We start from the raw sequence: 20093 nt of genomic DNA, 5'->3' as shown, positions 1-20093 counted from the left end.
ACAACATCCAACACAGGTGAAATGAGAATGCGATTTACATTTATTTGCTGTGCTGTCACACTGAGTGTCATACACGCTGCATAAATCCCATATATTTCAGAAGGCAGACAGTTGGCCACGGCGCTTTCAGGGGTTTATTAGAGAGGCAGGTAATAAGATGTGTATTTATGAGGAGCAGGAACATCGGTGACATCGACATCAGCTATTCATAAGCCCGATGATGGAATCTTCGTTATTCTCCCCTCCTGTCTTATGGGTGGAAAAAGAACTCTGAGGTGCGATAGGGGAGAATGGAAATGAAGTGCAGCCAGAAACCAGGAGAGGCTTGAAAATAATGGAGACAAAGTGAATAAAGAAGCAAGGGGAAAATGAGGTTGTGAACGGAATAAAAAAATAAGGAGGACAAATAAGGAATGAGACAAAGAAAGAAGGGGCAAAACAAGTGACAGAATTAGAAAACAGAAATAAGACGAGAAGGGAGTGAGTGGAAACAAGATAGAGAGCAATTACCAGAAGAGCAAGAAGAGTATTTCAATAAACCTGTACGTGTCGATTCTGGCGGGCACATCCACTCTTCGGACCCTGCGACCTGAATACCAATGATTCAGACACACCGTAACTGGAATTCACAATGTATACAGACAGCAAAAGCAGCAGTATTAGATATTCCTCCTGAGCATTGAGGGGAAGGAGGAGCAGAGGAACAACACATGGCCTTCCTTCCAAATGAAGGGCAGAGGGCAGAATTTGTGCATCACTCCCAGCATAGTTCCTTCTCTATTTTCTCCCCTTTTTTTTGCACTGCCAGAAAAACAGAAAAGACTGCAATAAATAAATGTTTACTAAAGTCTTCTGTCAAGTTGATCTTATTTTGCTGCTTAGTATTTTTCCTGTAGCCCTTTAAAGGATTCCAGAATTGCAATGCTTAAAGAAGCGTTTATTTATCTTGTTAGCCTGTTGAGATATTCCTGATACTGGACAGGTTCATTTTTTCACCTGTGCAGCTTAATGCACAAGGCAGGAAACTTCTTGTCTCCACGAGAACAACAGATGGCGTCCGACACCGCCTGGGCATGACGTCAGAAAGACCAAAGGAGGGCCACGAAATGCCAAGATCCAAGAGTTGTGCTGGTTTAACATGAGCAAGTTTTATGACATTTTTGAACAAAAATGTCATCCCAGGACCCATCACCATGTTGCCTAATCAGATGATACCAATTTAATATTCTTCACACATGTTAACAGTCAGTTTGCCTCTATTCTATTGCTGGTCTGGTATAGAGGTATGCAGTAATTGTGTTTTTTTGTTGTTATTTTTTTAGGTCAAAATAGACTGTAATCAAGCTACCTTGCATTGCTTTCATAGTCAAACCTGGTAATGTTGAAAGAAACTTTTGTATGGAAAACAATTATCTAAACCATGAAACACTTTAAAGCCAATCAAAACTATTATGTTTTTTTGTCTTAAGAAGACAAAGCTATAGACAAAGAACAAAATCTACATTGAGAAGTTTCCCGTCATGAGCATTCTGAAAAAACATTGGTGTAAAGATAATAATGATCCCACATTCAGCCTTCTGTGCTCAATGCAAACTCTTTTTACCCAAGGAAGCCTAAATGTTATGATAGGAAGAAGAAAAAACAAATGTGACACATTTTTCTCCAGCACAGAAACATCACAACTCTAGGAAGAAATTGGAAATAACACACTTTAAAGTATACTTCTAAATTAACTGGCAGTAATGCGTCTTTCTTGGATATGGGAGAGTATCCCAAGTATTTCCACTTTTATTAACACAGGAAATGGAAATAATGGGAAATTTAGGGTAGTTGTGAACAAAATGGTTGTCGTACTATTCCTGTGCCAGTAATGGTAAATGTGACGCAGGATAAACAACTGCACAGTGCTCAAGGCGGTAGGCAGAAAAGATTACCTTAAAACAATGATCTGTCCTGAATGCTCTTTAAAAAAAAGAAACGGGTTGAAATGGAGTTCAACTATGAATACATGCTGCTCTTCAAGTTCAGTTTTGTACCGTTATCTACGACAAGATGCAAGCAGTTCATTGGAAGGATTATTTAACATCAATACTATTGTACATGCATTGGATCTGTCTGCTTCATCTGCCTGCATTGGAAAACAAAGGCTGATTTTCTGCTGTGGTTTGGTCACTGACAGAACTCTGGCTTCAGACAAGCTGAATCCACACAGCTTGCCTGCTTCAGTCAGCACTGCCTCCAGAGTTCTTCCCGGTCACGCACCAACAGCTCCTGTCTGAGAGGAAATAAATAGGCTTAGCTCTTTGTCTTTATCCCAGTTATCCATACAAATGCACAAAAGCCTGATTGCACAAGGAGGAGAAAACACAGCGAGGGCAAATTAGAAGACTTGGCAGCGAGTTTCTGCCAAACCATGGGCTGAATGTTTTTGCTTGCATGGACACATTCCTCAGTAGTCCCACCCTATTATTATTAAATGTGTGTAAATGTGCAGTGTGAGGGGGAATGCAAATGATGTTGAACTTCTTTAGAAGAGGCAGATCTTTGGCACAGTGACCCACTAAGGCCTATGTAAAGCTCTGCTCTCACTCTGACATGTGACAAGTGTTATATGGAAAATGTATCATCAGACACATGGTCATGATTTAGAGAACAGCAACCGCCAACATTATTTTGGTTGTTCTGAACTGCAAGATAAAGGCTGATGATAGTTTAAATTATGAAAGCCAGATTTTCTCCCAAGCGATGGGATTCGTTTTACATGATTTCACATTGAAGGTGAAGGTGGAGGGCTGCACTGCCATCACTGACGGCCACGGAAGTGAAACCTGTGCACATAAACAATGTGGCAAGGGTTTTGATGGAGTCGGTGCTTTTAGTTACTTACAGAACATTTATTGTCTTACTGTTATATTTATGACTACATTGGTATGGCTGCCAGCTATTAGGATGTGTAGATGTCTCCTTTCTGACTATTCCCAAAGAAATAGTTTTAGACAGAAAGATAAAGCAGAATAAAGTAATGTTGCACATACAGTAAGTTCGTTATTTAATTTATCAAAGTAAGTGTGCAGCTGCAGTCTTCCAAATAAAAAAAACAATAAAAAAAAACCCTCAAAAGTGAAAACATCTCCCACCTCGTGCACCACTTACCGAGCAGAGACCACACACTCGGATACAGCAATTACTTGTCTGTTCTTTGCTGTTTATTTAGCATTCAGTGACAAATGGTCTCCTGGTACTGTAGCACTTTAACAAGCCTTTTGCGGGGGTGTAGGCGGTTTGGAAGAGGCACATTTGTCAGGACAGTTAAATTTTAACTCTCATCTGAGCTGTGATAAACACACATGCACAGAGGGACATAAAAGACGTTGTTGTGCAGATGGAACATTCCACGCAAACAAATCAGAAAAGCCCAAAAAGTCGTTACAAAAAAAAAAAAAGAAGGTTGATTTGGTAACAATGAAGCTATATGTTAAGAACAAATATCACAACAAAGTAATATGATGCCATAAATATGAAACATAAATAAATTACAGTGGACCTCTCCATTGTTTTACAAAGCATATCACTCTAAAAATGATAAATAAGCATTTGTTAATAATGCCAGTCAAAAGCAGAAATTTCCTCCATCTGAATTCTCCCTTTCTTAAAAACAAAAAGTGAGAGACTTATATGGATAATGAAATGCCATCTCAATCTGCATTGTCTGATGTAACAATGTAAATTTAACACAAACTGTTTACTTGATTAGGAAGCTTTTTAACCAATATAAGTAGATGGGTGGCCACTTACATGAGGTTCAGAATAATGGGAGAGTGAAGACACATTCTGAGCCACCTGAGGAAGTGTGTTTATCTGCACCTGCAGTGTTATTTCGCATCACTGCTTTATCTTCCATTTAAACCATTAAATACTTTAAATCAGCATGAAGTCAATTTTTAGATACGAAAAGTAACTGCAGATGGAGAACTAGATTTTGCTACAGTGTTCTTGAAATAACATCTTAACAGCAACATTACAGAAGTGTACCGAAACCCCCAGGAGTGCAAAAACAGATGCATTATGTAGGGAGAAGTAGAACTATTAAAATCACTGCATTGTTCCCAAATGTGAAGTGTAATTTTGGCAGGAAGATGCCAACATTATACAGGTCAGAGAAGCAACGCTGGATCAAAACAGAGCAGAAATTACTTCAGTTCTAACGATGACAAAATCTTAATGATGCCGTTTTTGCCAAAATCTTTTTCCATCCATCCACTTATCCTTGCAAGGTCACTGATGCCCGTTTTCCACCGGTCATCTTGCCTCTCGCTGTGAATTTTAAACATACTGGACTTGTGACAAAAGGCTTTTAAAATAATTTACATGATGGCCGCTTTTTAAGTCTCAGAGGAACTACAGTCAGACAATAGTTGTTTGGATTTCCTGCTCCTCATTGGATAAAGCAAATAAGTCTACAACCTGGTAAAAATGTGATACTACTGAATATTTTAGACCCTTATGGATGCTGAAGGGTGTACTTTATATTTACCATGATGGTAATGTGTATTAACAAATATGCATTCAAATGCTGTCCATTAGATTAAATAATTGGATAACTCTTATCTAGCCCTCGTTTTCTGCCTAAGAATCAGTGAGCACATTAACAAATTCTGTGATGTGTGTGCATGTGTACTACACGAGCAATTTCATTAGTGTAATCAATTATCCCTCAACATTTGTTCCATTTTGCCACTGAGGGAAACACCTGACACAAATGGAAAGTAAGGAAGAGTCCTCAATGCAAGATGACAGCTTCAGACTTAACATATGGCATCTACTTGTCTTTGGATTTAATGCTGTTAGTATAAACTGAAAGACTGGCAGACTGTGCGTGGCAGTATAATTAGATTACCCACAAAGTAATTAAGATCCCAGTGGCACTGGTTTATCTTCATTCCGATTACCTGTCCAGTGCGATTTCTCACTAGGAGAGGTATGGCTGGAGTTTGGCCGCAGTTTCACCTCTCTTATCTCATCAGGCTAATCAATTCTGCATCAGTGAAGGTATTGCTCTGTGTACACCAATTCAGACTACTTCTACTTCAGCTATAATTTAACAGTTATTGATATATGAAAGTTTGGAATTAAGAGGTATAGATTGAAGTGCGGTGATTGTTTTCAACTGGAGGCTCTTTAAATTGGAAGAGGAAAGACTTTTTTAATGGTTCAGCAAGACGTCAAGATGTTGGAGTAAACTTAACTTCAGCTTGTTCTGAAGTCAAGTACAAAGTAATACAGAGCTCATATATAATTTTATTTGAGAGACATCAGTTTCACCCCTCCTTGGGCTGGCACCTTATCGTGGTGGAGGGGTTTGAATGTCCCAATGATCCTAGGAGCTATGCTGTCTGGGGCTTCATGCCCCTGGTAGGGTCACTCAAGGCAGACAGGTCCTAGGTGAGGAACCAGACAAAGCACAGCCCAAAGACCCCTTATGATGAGTAAAAACTTTGGATCTGGCGTTCCCTCGCCCAGACGCGGGTCACCGGGGCCCAACTCTGGAGCCAGGCCTGGAGGTAGGGCACGATGGCGAGCGCCTGGTGGCCGGGCTTTTACCCACGGAGCCCAGCCTGAAGAGGAGACGTGGGTCCCCTTTCCAATGGGCTCACCACCTGTCGGAGGGGCCAAAGGGGTCGGGTGCAATGTGTTACCGGCGGCAGGCAAGGAAGGGGACCCTGGCGGTCTCATCCTCGGCTGCAGAAGCTGGCTCTTGGGACATGTAACGTCACCTCTCTAGTGGGGAAGGCATCCTGGTCATGAGCTTCGGCATGAGCTTTAGGTCATGACCGAAAAGACAAGATCAGAGACACAAGCGGCCGAAATGGGTTTCCTCCGCAGAGTGGCTGGGCCCTCCCTTAGAAATAGGGTGAGAAGCTCGGTCATCCGGGAGGGACTCAGAGTAGAGCCGCTGCTCCTCCACGTTGAGAGGAGCCAGTTGAGGTGGCTCAGGCATCTGGTAAGGATGCCTCCTGGGCGCCTCCCTGGTGAGGTGTTCCGGGCACGTCCCACTGGGAGGAGGCCTTGGGGAAGACCCAGGACACGCTGGAGGGACTATGTCTCTTGGCTGGCCTGGGAACGCCTTGGGGTTCCCCCGGAAGAGCTGGAAGAAGTGGCTGGGGAGAGGGAAGTCTGGGCCTCCCTTCTGAAGCTGCTGCCCCCGCGACCCGACCCCGGATATGCGGAAGAAAATGGATGGACGGACGGACGGACATCAGTGTCAACAAACTATAACTAACATAAATAGATTGTTACAAACCAATTATACCCTGAGGTCAGCAATTTTTCCTGGCTAATAAATCACAACTTTACTGGCTTGTGATTACTTGAATTGTAAGTGCAAGTTTGACTTGTCCCAAACTTTGAGGCAAGTCACGAGTCTTTGTTTTTGAGACTTATGTGTGATTTAAATCTATTGACTATGACTCATCATGATCAGAAAGTAGTGAATATGAATAAAAAACTCTCTAGAAGCTCAACTTGTGACTTAATGTATTTGATCAAAAACAGGGGCTAACAAATAAAAGCCTTTTTTTACTTTAAGAGCAGTTGATGCTGGTACTGTGAAGTGTGTTTTTAACTAGGTATTTATGAGAAGAATGTAGAATAAAACATTTAGTTATTCAGTTGTTGTGAATAACTAAAAGAACTTTTGATGCGTATCCGGCTGGACCAAGAAAGTGGAACTGCAAATGCTCACAGTTGTTACAAATCATCCATAGTTCCATCTTTTACACAGTCTGACAAAGTCTACAAATTTACAGTTAGCCAGATCCATTTCACACAAATCTGTCAACAAGAAATTGTGTGTTCTCACCACTTGTTATAAAACTGATTCAGAGTCTGGCAACAGCTTTTTGTCGTAGCAGCTTAAGCTTTGGCCAAGCAAGCAAGCTGTCTTTGGAGAGTGTTCCTGCTGACCAGGAGCTGGATTAGAGGATTAACTAATTACCAGTAATAGAAGAGGGCAGAAAACAAAGATGGATTTTAATCTGTAGATGAGCCAGCTCAGAAGCCACTAATCCACTTGTGGATCACGACTTCTAACACTTCAGGAGCTGATACGGTCAAAGAGTAGCACAGAGGCGTGGATAAGAAAATTTCAGTTGAAACTTCTAAAATATTTAAATTTCTGCTTGATGAAAATGGGCCAGACAGTTAATGTCTTTCTTGAGTGGAGAACAATGAAAAATTAACTGTCAAGAAAAGTAGAAAAAATGCAAACACACAATAGAACCTAGATATTGTGTGGAGACAAGCATCTACTGTTTTCACTCAGGATTCACAGCATTATTTCTACTTGCAAAATACCAGAGTAATGAGTAAGAGATTTTTTTTACATCTTTTGGAAACCTGAGAGTTACAGACTATTTTCCCGATAAAACATTAATGGAGATTGATGATAGCAAACATGCTAGCAATTTATATAAGATGCTATCCTGTAAAATGTGGAGTCTGAATCATTTGTCTTTGCTATGAGTACATCAGCTTTAAAGTGATTATTCTCTCACACCAACAGTGGGATGTTGTTTCTGGATATAATACAAAAGACTATTGGAAGGCTAAAAGGAAATGTTTTTGCACCTCATGAATTATAGTGCCTAAAGAAAAATCGGTAAAAACTGACTGGTCAAATCTTTACAGAAAGCAGAGAAATAAAATCAGCCACAGAATATATACAAAATGTCTTTCACACATAGAAAGATCCGGTTGCTGTGTTTATATGTAAAACATTCCCAACTTTTAATTCATGCTAATGTCATATCTTCAAATTTCTTTTTGTTTATTTCTGTCCCCCCATAAACTGTGGTATCAATCCTATGGAGAATGAAAACATAAAACATACAGAATGTGGAGATGGAGCACGTTTTAAATGGAAAATGTATCAGAATGTATCTGTTTAATGTGAAACAGTGGTAAAACTTATTGGTCAATTAATGATGACTAACATTAACATGTGTGTATGTGTTTCACAATCAAAACAGCTTTTAGTTGTGTGTTTAATGTCGGAGCTGTCTCTAGTGCGTTAAAGGGGTGCTTATCTAAGATGCTTTGCACGAGCTAAAAATACCCAACCAGCTGAAATCAGAAATGGCTTTTCAGCACAACTGTAAAGCTACTGACACTTCGATAAATCCTCCCTCAATCTGCACTGCACTAAAAGCGCCATGCAAATGCTTAAACCCACGGTGCTAATGGTTCACACTCCGTCTGTCAGATTAAAGCTCATTTACTCGCAGCAGGGTCTTCAATTACCAGTGATTAAAACCCCTTTTGGTGTTCCGTTCAAGGAAAAGCAGGATCTGTCTGGATTAGGACGGGCCTCAGGAAAGATGCAAAGAAACTCGGAAGGAGCAGGACAGCTAACAACATAACTTAATGACCATTTTATACAACCAACATCACAAACACAGCTGAATTCTGGTGTTTTGTTTAATTGTCAACGTAACCTATGTTGACTTTGTGAAATAAAGGTACGACAGGATAATTTTCTAATTCAAATCCAGATAATAGATATTTATATATCGATAAGGGAAGATTGCAGACCCATTCATCTGTCCATCTAAATTCTTTTACAATTTATATTTGCAAAATAACTGAAGCTTAGTCAGGTTGAATGAAGAGCCTCAATAAACATTTATTTTCAAATCTTGCCATGTCTTCTTTAGATTTTAACACATCAGTACAGTTTTATCTATACCATCCCATTGTTTCTCTGGGTGATTGCTTATAACACCCAGATGGGTGTTTCGGAACGGGGGGTTAATACAAATGCTTCCCACACTTCTTAGTATTTTACATACAAAACATGCTAAAAACCATTTATCAATTTCCAAAAAAAAATAAAAAATCCAGGAGTATAGTCGCTTTTGCAAGGACAACTGTCAGAGAAGGCAGTGAGTCAGTGACAGTTTTGCACATTTTCAAGTAGCACCTGTACCACATGTAACACTTTATAACTGCATAATCTGATCTGAACCTGCTGAGACCAACAAACAAATGCAGGTAGAGCAAAAGGTAAAATAGGACGCAGTCACTCTGTCAAGAGTATGGGGCATCGTTTCGACTCAATTTGTCATACAGAGAAAAACCTGAGCTACTTTTCTACACTGGAGCTTATCGTTTCAGTCTAGGTTTCCATTTCACCCCACATCTGCCCCAGTTAAGTAAAGATTAACTTTACAGCATATACAACAAGATAATGTAACACCTTTTTCTGATAATATTTGAACCTGTGATAATACAACACACGGGGAACACGAGGATCAAGCTTATTGGCTTTACAGTATCTGACTGACATTTTGTTTTATCTTCAGTGTAAAAAAAAAGTGTATATCTTTATTTGGTGTGTGTAAATATCTTGTTTCAACCGTGTATGTGGCACATGCAATTGTCAGTTTTATTTATTACTCACAAGTGTAAACATAAAACGTTATACACATATACACAAACAGCTGTAGCAACTGTTTGCTGTTTATATATGTATGGGTCTATAGGGGAGGATTTAGGTGGCTGCCCATGGGAGCAGTGAAGAGAAAAATAGGGTTTGTGTCCCACACACACAAACAGTTTATATTTTTCACACAACTCTACCATCCCAATTCTTTCAGAAATAGGCCTCCTAGGGTTGGCTGCTTGAGTTAAGCTCCTTTTAGTCTTTGCTATGACACTGAGGGACCTGCGAGGAACCCGGAGCACTCTCTGCAGCTCTGGGGTAAGGCTTTAATTCAGCAGGCGGTGGAGGTGTTCCCTTCCTAATATTGCCAGGTAAATCATCTGTGATTTGACTTGTGAAGAAGATATTTCCCCCCCTAAAATGAAGACAAATGAAGTGATATGCGGAGGAAAAATCTGCATCATAAATCAACGTTAAATAGTGTTTGCTGTTTGTCCATGGCAGTGTCACAGTGTGCCAGGAGTCGCACGCTCAGCCCAACCCGCCTCTTGTGGCCCGTGATGTTTTTCTAATTACTCTGAAATATGATGGAGGGTGTCTCTATTTGAGTGTGTCGCACACTGTGGCACCACCGGCTGCCGAGACATACATCACTCTAATTGGCTCAAATGACTCTAATATATGCCACCATGTTGCCTTCATGGATCAACAGCGTCGCCTTCTGAAAATCAATGCAGGAATTGCATGCTGGGACAGAGGAACGCTGCTTTCAATAAGCAGCCCAATGACTTTGGCATTTCAGGCGTCATCTTTTCACTATCCACCCGTATTTAGAGAGGCAATTAGCCATAATTGAAAAGACATAGGGAATAGAAAGTGGTAAAATATGACAGGAAGCATCAGATTTTGTGCAGTGTGAGAATGTGAGGGCTAGTGGGTAGGTTAACATCCTTGTAACTATGAGAAATCTTGACATTTAAAAGTAGCCTTTAAATATGTGAAATAAAAGGGTAGGAGGTTAAAACTGTGGGCCTCTGATGCCTAATCATTAACATATGGCTTAATTTGCCACTGTGAATGTCACATGTTCATTACTGGGAATTAGAGTTGCACGTTACACATAGTCTGCCTTATTTGTTGGAACCTCTGGTAAAATGCGTAAAAAGTAGTTTTTCCTGTATATCCTTACAGTTCTGTTAAATTTAATGTCAGTGAATTATTTTAATGTTTAGATTTTACTTCTTTTTAAATTCACCAAATTGTATTTTTTGTCTTCTTGTGTCATAACTATGATGTCACACAGAACTGTTTCTTTTGGGTCATTGGCCACTCGGCTGGGTGATGTTTATCTTGCAATTATACATAATAAGTAGGATACTTACAGAGCTAGAGGAAAAGCAATTTCTAAAGCTCCTTCTGAAACAACTGCAATGACAAATTCGATTTTTGTGCTACAGGCTACATGATAAGCTTTTTTGGGAAACATTTCAGCAAAAGGTACTTTCTGTCCTTTATTGTGACAAACTTAAACAAGTAAAGCATGTTAACAGTTACTGTGGCTTATACTGGAACAATGTATGTTGAACAAAGAAGCTTCTTGGCACCAAACAGTCGATTTCGGTTTGCAGCAAAGCCAAGAAAGAATCTGAGGAACAACTTCTCAAGCTCCCTGTTAAATATGGTAGAGGATCCATGATCCTCTACATGCTGAGGATAAACATAGCTTTTTGTTAATCCTCAAAAAGCTATGGGAAGCTTGATATCTAACAAGTATCACGTCTGTAATAAACCAGGATTTCAAAATAAAAATCAGTTTGACTCTACAAACACAAACATGCCAGCAGTTGGTCTTTCAGTAGGAAAGAACACTGAAAAAAAATTGAAATTGTCCAAAGAGACGGTCTATGTAGGAGATGGTTTTTCAAAATATCACTACATGGCACCAACCACAGGGTTAAAATCTAAACGGTGGGGTCTGCAGAGATGTTGCATGCCCTTTTCCTGACCTTAGAGCTGTACAAGTTTGAGATGGAGGGAAGGTCAGCCCAAATGATCCTAACCACAAACCTAAATGTTCATTGCACCCTAAAGCTGTCCTGTTTTATGGATGAACCAAACCACACAGTGATACACACTCCACTGTCTTTAGAAGGTTAGGCTCCAGGTGGCTCTTAAAGCACCAGTAGATCACTCAATCAACCACCAGTCTGTGTGTGGACTCGTTATTGTCCTTGACAAAATACACATCATTGTATGTTCTGATCTGACATGTTTGATCATCCCAAACAGTACATGCGTTTCTTTTGCATGTCTATGTTATTCAAAGAACAATAACAAAAATTCAATATCAGTAACAGCCCAAACAAAATGTTGGTGGTGTGCTGGTATTTATGGCTACTATATTTTTTTTTTCTTGATCATTTTGACTAATTATATAGGGAAAACTGTACAATGTTAAAGTTGAAAAACAATCCACTTTTAACAGTAAGGATATTAAGATGCGTTACATTCATGTTTTTGATAAGTCATTCAAATTTTAAGGCAGAACATGCAAATTCATGATGCAAATATGTGCCAATAAGTTTTCTTATTTACTATAACCTTAAATTAATTATGCTGTACTTTGTACCTTCTTTTACTACATTTTGAAAGCACTTTGTCGCATGCAGGTACTGTTGTGTACCGTATAAATAAATATGAATTCAATTCTTACATGAAAGTGAAAGGCGTTCTACAGTCCGACAACAAAAGACGCAGTTCCATTACTACATTTTAAACTTGGAACCGATGGAAGGGGCATGCTTTACATGCAATCTGTACAGTACGCTGACACGGTGAATTTCCAGCAGAATGTCATTGATAAAGCACCACAGGGTGGGCCTTATCCTTCCTTGAACTGATGTACTCTCTATCTATATTGTCTATCTGAGATTAAAGGACAGAAGGAGAAAACAAAGTATATTGCTCAACAGGAGACATAGATCACTGTCACCTTGGTGGAAATGGAAAACGGCCTTGTTGTGATGCTTTTTGTCATTTTAGGTTCCCCCCTCCCCCCTTCATCTTATCCATTCTTGTTCTATCCTCTTTTCTCTTCCTTTGACAAAGCAGTTGAGGTAAAAACTTCAACATGGGCTGCAGGTCTTCATTTAGGGCCATAAAATTGTATGAGGAATGACGAAAATGGCCTTAGTGGTGATGTATCGCTGTTGTGCTCAAAACCTCTACAACACTAGGATTCTGACCGTGGCTAAAAAATAAACCCCGGGCCTGGGTTTTTGCTACCTTATCACACCATTGCAGCTGCTGGTGCTCAAAGAGGCTCAGCTGCCTTCCTCTAGCAGCATGTGCATGGGAAATGTTTCACTGAGAAAGATAGGGTTCATGGGGGAGATGAGGTGAGGCTGAAAGGAGGTGGGGGAGCAAAGGGGGTGATAATGTGGGGAAAAAAACATAGAAAAACAGTTTTAGATGTCAGTTACTGTACACATAAGCTTCATTAATTACATATAAATTTTTTTCTGGCCAAGCCACTGTCTTTGAATGTGCACTTTGATAGCCACAGTTTTGATTGACATCTCATCTTTTCTTTTTGCTAAATGCTTCCATTTTGTCAACAATTCCTTGACAAATGCAATTTTTTTTAACTCTAAAATATGAAGGAGGGTGTCTCTATTCGAGTTTTTTTTATGCTGTAATGAACTTTAAAAAAAGTTCACAAAGAAAAATATAGACAAAACACGATAAATCTATACATTTTACTGATATATCAATTCTCCCTCTTTCAGACAAATGTTTAAAATTCACCTCACATTTCCAAATGTCCCAGAATAAGCCACAGTCTATTCAGCTAGACACAAGATCTGAATGTATAACTGATAATATTATCAATACTGTGAGACATCCTGTTCACTTAATATTCCCTGAGCCCATTTCCGAAAGGATGTAATTTGGCTTGCCCATTCATTTTCCCCCATTCTTAATTATCTTCTGTCTGATCACCAACCCAATAAAAGAGCATTCTTAATTAAAGAGACTGTAATGTGCTTATTTTCACACAAATAATCCAAAAATAAATCAAAATACCTTTTTTTTCAGATGACAGCTGTTGTGAAATCACAAAACCTATTTGTTGTTAATGGCAGGCAAAAAAAAAGAGAAAAAAAAATAAACATTTGAAAAAATGTTAAGACATCAAAAGAACCAACACACACCTCGTAAGACAAAGATTGGTCTGTCAGTTTTGTATCACCCTATCTTTCTCAGTGAAACATTTCCATGCATCATCATGTAATGGCTTGCATGTCGGATGTCTCTCTAGGGATCAACACAGTTGTGGATCAGGCAGTGACAAAAAATCCTTAAAACAGAATCAATTTTTCATTGAAATATTTACATATTCTGTTGTGTCCGAATTGAAGACTCAGGCACTTTTCATATTAATGGATTCATAGGTGACTGTTTGTAGAACATTACAATTTGTGGGATGTGTACTTTGAATAATTCCGCTTTATTCTAAACTCTTTATTAAAAAATAATTTTAGGACACAAAACCTCCACCTGCTGTCCCCATTACCTCTTAGTCGTCGTATCATGGTGAGTCCTTGTGAGCGCATATAAACTGAAACAATGCCCTTTGCTGGTTCTTTCATGCTGTCAGCAAATTTCTCTGCGTAGCCCTATTGCTTATGTCTGCAGCTGCATTGACTGTGCCATCCTGTTCATGGAGAACTTCACTTAAAACTGAGTAATTGCAAAGTCAATGTTCTTTTGGGTTATGTTTGATATAAGCAGCATTTCAATAACAGCTGAAGGGATCATACTTGAATGTGCTATAAAATGTAACTATGTGTCTGGAATATATAATGCATTATACATAATTTAATGTAGTCAAGTTGTTTGATACTGTGCATGTCAAAATAATTTCCCTCTCTATTTAGACAGGTTTTAGCCAGAATAACACGCATTAGTTGGGTGCTTCTTTTTTATATTAAATGAGTCCACTAATCATCTAAGCAATATTTAAGTCAAATTATAGATAATGTCTCAGTACATCAATCCTTTACTCAAACATATTAACACATTTTTACAGCATGACAGAAAATCTCTTAAAACCAACCCATGTGATAAACCTCAGGATTAGAGTGCATTAACCTCTGAGGATGTTGTACTGCATGGCATTGGTGCACGACAGGCTAACAACTGCCCAGACCTTTATTTGCTCAATTTCGCGTAATGCACTTTGATTTCATTTAAGTCGGCTAAACTGGGTTCACACCCAACTGATCAGCTTAATGCATGACCCCATGTGGAGATTTTCATCCCCCTTTCTGCCCTTTTAGCCACTTTCCCAATCCCCTGTCATTTAGTCTTCTTCATGCTCTTCATTAGCCTGATATGCTAGGTGGATGGCAACAACAGCCAATGGTTTGAAGAGGTTAAACTGGCAATCTGTCAAACTGAGGCTTTAAAGGAAAACTACTCCTTCCCTTTCCTTGTGTCATACACACCTGGATTCACATGACTGCCTGTTTTAGTGTCTTATCAGCACTCCTTGATGTCTATATTCTGCACAAAAGAGGAGACAGAGAATCCATTAAGTCATGCATGAACTGAAACAATCTATAAGAGAGTAAGGATAACATGGGCTGATGGAGAAGAAAGGGACATAGGCCACTAATTTATTGCTGTGCATGCAGCAAATTATTCTCATCCCAAGGATGTTCTCTACAGATTTCATGTAGCTCTTCACCCGACTTTTACTTCAAAGAATTGTATTTTTACCTTTTCTTTTCTTTTAGAAACATCCTGTTTTTTCACCATCAAATCAAGCTTTCTTGTAGACTTTGTTTTAACGGAATACTATTTTATCTCTTACACAAAAACCAACAACAAAATTGAAAAAGGTGTAATGCTCCTTTAATGCTGTCTCTCTTTACCAAGCTTCACACATAGGCAGTCATTATTTACTCACCAAATGTTATAGCAATGTGGTCTCTGGCTTTTGCAATAACCCATACAAATGTCAATTTTAAAAATAAAGACACCCAAACAACATGTTATGTAAGAACCGTTCCAAAAAGTGAAAAATACCATTAGTTCAAAGTGGATTTCAGCTAGTTTCTCAGCTAGCTCAACACACATCTACAAAGTCTGCTAGCATTAGCGTTTATTAGCCTCCAGAAATATGTCCCATTTTCTACACAATGCTCATAAGAAATTGCATAGTGTGACTCACTACTTCACTCAATTCAATAACATATTCAGCTTTTAAATGAAACCAACATATGTGCATCAAAATAAATTTTTACTGACCTGTGATGTAGAAAAGATAAGACACATATGTTGAGCTTATATTAGCATTTAAGAGGCTTATTCTTCTTCTGTGTGCTCAACCTTCTCTATTCCACCAATGCGAGAGGCGCCCCTGGTGGTTGTATGTGGAATCACACTTACTGACTGAAATAACACTAGAGAACTTATTAGAATGAGAAATTAAGAATAAAAGGAAAATAATGTTGGGGTGCTTATTTTTATACTTTGTATCTTGATTTACTTATAACTTGTTTTTGATCCCTTTACACATGAAATAATTAAATCAACACTCCAGGTATATTTTTGACAAAGGAATATAACGTGATTTAAATTTTTTTTTAAAAGTTTATTTTACATAATAATGCCTCATGTCATGACATCCTAGATGCCATGACACCTACAATGGACATTAACTTGGCAATTATAAATGCTTTGTTTTCAAGAAAATTCTAAAATCTTCTTATGGTTTGCAAAGTAAGTTTTACATAATTTGCGTGCTTGTACATTAGCATAGCCGCAAATTGTGCTAGACGACATGAAAAAAATAAAACAAGCAGTCAAAATCACATATTTCAGAAAAATTAACCATGGAGCTTCATTTTGGCAAGAAGGGGACATAGTTAGGCGCTGTTATAATAACATTATAAATTCCATGTCTGACGAAGAAGCTTGCCGAACCTGTGCTATGATTAGCATCACAGTTCTGACACAGAGCTCATGCTAATCGGAGCAATTAGGTAACAGCACAGGTCTTAATTTATGCAGCTGGGACCAGCTCCCATTTCTAAATGCACTAGAATGACAGCGATTGTCAATTAGCTACGTAGTAACGGGGACATTTGATGCCACATTCGATGCCACAGATGGAGACAAAATCATCACCATCCCTCCTGCTAATTCTGAGCCTGATTTGCATGATCCATTTAGAAAGTATTTATGAGAATGGAAAATGGCTGTCGCCACTGATGAAGCAAGTTGAATTGATTGTCAGAGGTGAATGTGCTTATTTTTTGTGACTTGTTTATACCTGCAGTAATTTGTGCAAATAGATTCACAATGTGAATCACTAATTATTTAAATAATAAAGCAAAATAAGCAAAAGTGAATAGAAATTATACTGTTTTGTAATGGTGAGAGTGTGGTTCTTGAGTGCCATACTGATTCGAGGCTGACAATAACAGCTAATTAGGATTTCTAATTAAGCAGTCAGCAGTTTTGACAAATGAGGAGCTATGTAATAATCACCAGAAAGTAGGGCAACCTGGGCAATTTTACTTTAAAGCCGCCATTGCTGTAAGCTATTATCAGGTCATACAAAGTTCAGCATAAGGTAATACTGAGTATACATTAGGCCAAGATGTACTGAAATATTTGTTAGCACCTACAAGTTTTAGTTGTACTTGAATATAACTGTAGATAAGGGTTTATAAAAAGAAAAAAATAATAAATGTTAAAGTTATTGCGCAACATTAGCAGTTTCTGAGCAAAGGTTTCTGCCTCATGTGTCTAATGTAGACAGCTGTAAGTTAGCTGGAGGGCAGTGGTGTTTCTGCTGATATATTCATTTAACAGTGGGAGAATATATATAGGGAATCTGACCTGCTGTATCCTTCACCTAATTTAAAGCATAAACTTGTCTTGCTTCATTAAAGTGGATTAATTTCTGCCAAAGAAAATGATGTGTACAACACATATTGCTTGATTATGAAACAGGAAAGACTAATAGATCTTCTCTAATGCTAATCCATGTGTTTCATTTGTTCTCAGACTACTCTATTTTTATTTGGTTTCATAATCACTCAACTATTTTCTCCCTACACCACGACTGGCACTGAGTGAGCCATTATGTTATCAGTCTCGTCTTCTTTGTGGCTCCATTCCAATCCAATAATAGTTTAACTTGGCTGGAGTTGAGTCATTTTAATGTATCCTCAGGCTGTTTTCAGGGCTCCATGTGGTAACAACAATAGAGATGTAGACTATGAGTCTCTGCAAAAAATGTTACAGGCGTGGATTCAGCTGTCAGAGTTTGGGGTTGTTGTGTTTGTGTAGTGTGTGTTTTACTCTGTGCTGGAGATGCAGGTTTTCCCTGAAGGGTGGGGCTGAGCAGGGTGCTCCCACATATCTGCAATTCATCAAGCTCATCAGCTGCTGAATAAGAGGAGCAGACTGCTGGTCATTTGACGCCTGATGTTAACCTCTGCAGTACCTCTGGCCCTCTTTTTTAATCTCCTAGTTGTGCATTACTATTTTTAGTAATACCTACCTAGTGCTCTGTTCTAAAAGTTACACTTTTGTCAACTCCTGGAAATTCTGCTCAGAGTTCCCTACTAGATTCCTCACTTATATAAGCTGCTCAATAACAAACTTGATTCATCTACCATGACCGGCTACCATGTTACATCTGCTCCAATCACCAACTCCAGATTCATCTCCACCTCTATACCAACACATGCCAACACTCCAGACTCTGCTCATTCCTCCCTGGTGTTTTTATCTTCAATCTATCATAAGCTCTTCATTTCCTCATTTAATCATAGCAATTGTTTGTTTCCACTGGTTTTCCTTTTTCTGTTCAAGGACCTCACCCCTTGGTTCAAGACTACTGCACATTCATTATTCTTTGTCTTCAAGTAATAAACCTAATCTGTGTATTTTAGTATTTGAGTCTCAAGAGTGTCTTGCGTGTGGGTCAGAAGCCTCCCAAAAACCAGGACCTCAACCAGTGAAAGCATTGTCTCCTTTCTTAGAGATTTAAAATTTTTCATAATCAAAAAACACCTGAACATATATTTGAAAGTTATAGGAAGAGGTGATCCAAAATGGTCTTCCATACTTAAGCTGTTTTGTTGTTTTTTCCATCAAAGTAGCACAATACTTACTTTCCCTACTAATTTAACTTTTTTGAAAAAGTAATAACTATAGCTAATAATTGCATTTCAAAAATAACTTGCTCACATCTGCCATGTACAAGAATGCTGGACAGATAGCTTGATTAACTGAACCCAACTTACAACGAATGGTAACACATAATACTCTATTTAAAACGTTCACGCACTTAATTTACTTTTTAGTTTGTCTCTGCATAAAACAAACTGCTTCCAATAGACTCTGTTTAAATATAGCGGAAAAGTTTTTGTTTTCTGACCAAAATGCAGACACGAGCATAGCTACATTAGAGCTGCTGTCTAAAGAGGAACACCTTGTAATGTCCTATTTTTTGCACATCTGATGCTACAAAAGGGGTGTAATAGAACATTCACCTCTGTTACATAGCCAGTGTTGTTCCTATGTTTTTTGTCTGTGGGTGCAATGATTCCATGGTGCAATACATAAAATAGATGTGCGTTTACTTAGATAAAATACTACTTTCAAAATAGCATCATATATATATATATATATATATATGAGAGGTAGGAAGAGATGAAATAAGACCTCAAACTTGACAGCAGAAGCAGCAGATGTGAAGAGGTTGAACACACGTACGGAAAACAAAAGGAGACAAGAGAAAGGCCTTTTTTTGGTGGGAGCACTGTGCAAAGTCGGAGCATTGTGTAGGTGTGAATCAAAGTGCATATAAAGCTTTTTGCAAGCTCTAAAGGTGTCCAGGGAAAGGAAACCCAGAAAGCTGTTAGAGAGCAAGGTGACAAGATGAGACGTAATGTGACAGCTGCCACGTGTCACTGTCTGAGGACAGATGGTGTTGGAAAATAAATAGCAATACCTTGCTAATGTTGCTGTAAAATGGTCCAGAAAGTGCATCATTTATGACTTAAAAGTCACTTTTGTTTACATTCCTCCACCAAACTTTGAGATGCTTACTGAATAACTGTACATACTCAAAGATCAAAATATTCACAGGTGGGCTCTGTTTCCTTGGGGTTCTTCTGAAGGCAATCTTTTGCTGGTCAATATGTTGTATGGAGCATACAGCATATCTTTGACCTTATTGAAGTTCAAAAATCTTTCAATAAGACGGTGATAGAGTAACTCTAAATGCTGACTACTTTGATTTTTTTCTAACCTTTTTATTTTTTTATTCAAGGCTGGATGTTGGAAACCTTGTATGAGAAAACGACCCCTGTTCAATGATAGCTTGGTAAAATCTTTGGCCTCTCTCTAGTTTAGAAAAAGAATACAAAACAATTCATTTCTCCCAGAATTTGCAACATGAAATACTCCTCATGTTTTCCAAAATCTGCCTTTGATTGCACTGTTTGGTCTCTTCGTGACATCTCCTCACGTACTGCAGAGAGAATACCGTGAGATTCTGAAAAACAGAACCAGAGAACCCAGTGAAGTCTTTCCTGTTCAAATCCAAGGCCGATCTCTGTGACTC

General features: G+C 38.6%; 1 long non-coding RNA gene across 1 annotated transcript; it reads right to left on the bottom strand.

Annotated features, from left to right (window-relative positions):
* Positions 1 to 1947: 1947 nt before the first annotated feature.
* LOC103457531 (uncharacterized) lies at positions 1948 to 16093 on the bottom strand. The gene is made up of 3 exons (XR_532446.3): positions 15755 to 16093; positions 14950 to 15007; positions 1948 to 2275 (listed from the first exon to the last, which is right to left on the bottom strand). It is a non-coding gene; the product is annotated as an uncharacterized LOC103457531 (long non-coding RNA).
* Positions 16094 to 20093: the final 4000 nt, after the last annotated feature.

The sequence above is a fragment of the Poecilia reticulata genome, chromosome 21 (genome assembly GCF_904066995.2).
Source record: "Poecilia reticulata chromosome 21, P_reticulata-male-v2, whole genome shotgun sequence".
NCBI lineage: Eukaryota > Metazoa > Chordata > Actinopteri > Cyprinodontiformes > Poeciliidae > Poecilia > Poecilia reticulata.
Note: the sequence above shows the minus strand (reverse complement) of the source record. Positions and strands in the feature narration are given on the sequence as shown.